Source organism: Humulus lupulus, chromosome 2 (assembly GCF_963169125.1).
Source record: "Humulus lupulus chromosome 2, drHumLupu1.1, whole genome shotgun sequence".
NCBI classification, from domain to species: Eukaryota; Viridiplantae; Streptophyta; class Magnoliopsida; order Rosales; family Cannabaceae; genus Humulus; species Humulus lupulus.
This window is the reverse complement of record NC_084794.1, coordinates 202261194-202265561: the sequence shown is the minus strand read 5'-3', so window position 1 is coordinate 202265561 and position 4368 is coordinate 202261194.

The following is a 4368-nucleotide window of genomic DNA, read 5'->3' as shown; positions in this document are numbered from 1 at the left end:
ACGATGGAAGTCTACATTGACAACATACTCATCAAATCTGTCATTGCAGAGGACCACATTAGTCATTTAAAGCAATCATTTGATATTCTAAGGAAATATAACATGAAATTAAATCCAACTAAATGCTCTTTGGGTGTGGCTACAGGAAAGTTCCTTGGATACCTGGTAACTCAAAGAGGGATTGAGGCTAACCCGGCACAAATAGAGTCAATCCAAAGGATCCCCTCTCCAACGTGCATAAAGTACGTACAAAAGTTAACTAGATGTATTGCTGCACTCAGCTGATTCATCTCAAAGTCTTCAGAATGATGTCACCTCTTCTTTAACACACTAAGGAAATCCAAAATCTTTGAGTGGACAGTAGAATGTGAAGAAACGCTAACCAAGTTGAAGCAGTACTTAACCAGTCCGCCTCTATTATCCAAACCAAAAGATCGAAAGTTATTGTTTGTCTATTTGGTTGTATCTGAAACATCAGTCAATGCAGTTCTGATCAGAGAGGACAAAGGTAAACAACTCCCAATTTATTATGTAAGTAAATCTTTGCTTGATACAGAAACACGATACAGTCAGCTGGAAAAGCTTGCACTGACACTCATCCACGCAGCAAGAAAACTACGCCCCTACTTTCAGTGCCACCCAATAACAATACTAATTACATTCCCTCTCAAGACCATTTTGCACAAACCATAGCTATTAGGCAGACTAACCAAGTGGGCAATAGAGCTCAGCGAGTATGACATATCTTATAGACCACAAACCTCGTTAAAGTCTCAAGTATTAGTTGATTTCATTGCTGATTTTACACCTAACAATGCTATACTGCCTAACTGAGGGACAACCCAATGTTTGGAAACTCCACGTAGATGGATCAAGTAGCATAAGAGGAAGCAGACTCAGACTTGTCCTGGCCTTCCCTTAGGGTGAATCAATCGAGCAGGCAGTCAAATGCGGATTTAAAGCTACAAATAATGAAGCGTTTGAACTGATGTTTGTTGTATTCTAGTGATATCCTTAAAAAATTTGTATCAAAATACAAAGCAATGATTGCTGGGCTCGGGCTAGCCAAAGCAATTGGAGTCAGACATATCATTGTATTTAACGACTCACAGCTGGTAGTCAACTAGATGCTGTTAGGAACGAGTTTCCTAATACGCAGCGGAAAGGTGGTGTGGTTGGCCCAGTGTACAACAAAAATTTTGTAACATATTTAAACTACCTTTAAATATGCGGATCCATTAATATACATACATTAATCATAAGCAAGATAGTGATAGAAATCATACCTCTTGAAGCCTATCAAGTGTCCTTGCTATCTTCTCGTATTTAGAACGATCTTCCTATCCAAGCCGCTCCACGTACTCACACCAAGATCTTCCAAAGCGTTCTCTACACCTCAAGAAATGTGTGGGCACTTAAAGAATGAAGGATAGTTTATTTGTGATTCTACTTGATGTACTCAACACATGAGATCAAGAGAATAGGCCTGAGAATTGGTTCTTTATTTTCAGGGAGAGAAAACTATCGTTCTATTTTCACAGAGCGAATTTTTCAGAGTAGTCTCACTCTCTTCACTTATCTTATCTGAATAATTTTCTGATTAGTCATACTTAACAGAAAAAATTCAAAATTTAAAAATTAAATCTATAACCATTTTACAATTTAATTTTTAATGAATTAATTATTCCATTAATGAAAAAATCCAAAAACCAATTTTCGAATTATCCATTAATTAATTAATTAATTAAATAAAATTGAAAATCCCATCCCTGAAAAACACTAGTGCTACACGCCACACACAGTCCTGGACTGTGTGTGAACATGTAGCTTCCTAATTTCTAGGGATATTTGTTTTTCAAATTTTATTTAATTATTTATTCAAATTACTTTGTCAGATAAGTTCCAACAACCTGATAACTAATTCAAATTTGAATTCAAATTAATTATCCATTTAATTAATTATCAAATATAATTAATAATTTGAATAAATATTAATCTTTTAAATTCAAATCCAATTTGAACTTATCAGATTATTTTCTCTCACTCAAATAAAGATATTTAATTAATTCTACTAATTAATTAAACCCAAATTTTCGAAATTAAATATTTAATTTATTATAATTTCGAAAATTATAATTAATTAATTATTTAATTAAATTTCGAAAATTAATTTAATTATTTAATATAATTTCGAAAATTATATATAATAATTAAATATTAATTAATTTGGTTAACTACAACTAATTTGTAATTAATTAATTAATCACTATTATCATATAATTGCATATTTGGCCTGAAGAACAAATTTCTTCCTAAATATGTCTTTAAACTATTTTCCCTTCATATCAACTCTTACCTTGAACAGTGTTGATAGAGCCGCTATGGGGACCTATGGACCTATAATTCCAAGCTCCAATAAATTTGAGATTATTAATTAAACTCTTTAATTAAATAATCTTAATTTATTAATCTCATGATTATTCCACTATAAATATGAGACTGCACTCTTGTAATTATAGACATTTCATTTACTGAGTACTTTATAATCATAAAGCGTCCATTGATTTAATCATTGCATACAACTTGACCCTCTAATAATGGTTCATAATTAATCGGGAATAAAATTACTGTTTTACCCTTTTAATTATCTCTTGTTTCCTTAAGTACCATTGACTCTACTAGTGAAGGTTAATTCAAAACTAAATTATGAATTTGAGCTCAATAACCTTTCAATCCCAAAGTCAACCCTTAAGAGAACCATCATTCAATCTCTTGCGAGAAGGTATAGATTCCATATCTGTATACTATGTCCCCAGCCATCTATATTAATGAGTTCCCAAAACAAAAGTTTTTAGCCTGATCATTCTGACAGACCCTAACAAGTGAATCAAAGAACTCATATAACATAAACAGGAGTTCATAGTAACCTCAGGATTAAGATCTATTTGTATATGATCATCAGTTGATATATTTAATTAATACTTCGAAACAGTATTTAACTAAGTATTAATAAACATATCTGGTCCAGTTCTATATATTCTCTAATATATAAAGCACCTCCACTAAAGTGTCCTACCACACTAGTGATCCGAATCTAGATCACATGTATTCATAATACTAGTGGACCGTACTTGCAGTAATTAATCTAAAGATTCCATAACTTTATTTTACTGCGAACTATTCAAGTTCATTTATCTCAAACACAATCCTCTCGTACTAATACGTGTTTGAGATTACATACATGAACTTAGGAATTTTCCTGATATTTACATAATATTATCATAGAATAATATAGTCCATAAAATATCTGCATAACAAATTCAATTTATTTATTTATTTCATAAAAACAATGTCTACTACATATGCTTTCAGGGCACATCTCCAATAGATGCAAGGTAGCTACCAGGCTCGAGATAACAAAATGACGGCATACCTCAACAAAACCAAAGAGCTGCAATCAGGATTTGATGATTTCACCATTAGCAAGGTACCAAGGGGGAGAACAGTCATGTGAATGCGTTAGCCAACCTCGAGTCATCCATCCAGACAACCAACCACAAGGCAATACCAGTAGTATATCTTCAGTGGCCAGTCGTCTGGAAAGGCAAAGAGGAGTTGATAAATTACATCTAAATTGATCGAGCGTGGATGACTCCAATAGTACTAGAGTACCTGGAAAGAGACACACTGCTTGAAGACAAGAATAAGGCATGACGAGTCAAGGATCAATCATCCTGCTTCACCATCATACATGGTAAACTCTATAAATGGTCATTTCTAGTCCTTATTTAAGATGTGTTAACCCTACAAAGGTGAAATACATACTGGCTAAGTTACATGAAGGAGAGTGTGGAAACCATTCTGGAGGAAAAAGCTTGGCACACCAAGCCCTAACACAAGGGTACTACTGGCTGACCATGAGAGTTGACTCCTTTGACTATGCAAGACGTTGTGATAAGTGCCAAAGGTTCTCTCAAGTGTCTCATCAACCTCCGGAATGCTTGGTGGCAATCCCTTCCCCATGGACTTTCATGAAATGGGGAATGGACATAGTTGGCAAGCTCCCAACTGCACCAGGACAGAAAGTCTACATGCTCGTTGAAACAGACTACTTCAGTAAGTGGATTGAGGCAGAATCCTACCATCAAGTGAGGGACAAATAAGTGAAGAACTTCATTTGGAAAAACGTGATATGTCGATTCGGGGTACCTAAGGTGATCGTAACAGACAACGGATATCAATTCATTAGCTCTGACTTCCAAGACTTCTGCAAATTTTGGAACATCAAGCTCAGCTTCTCGACACCAAGGTATCCCCAAGAAAATGGACAAGTAGATTCATACAACAAGACAATCATGAACATTATCA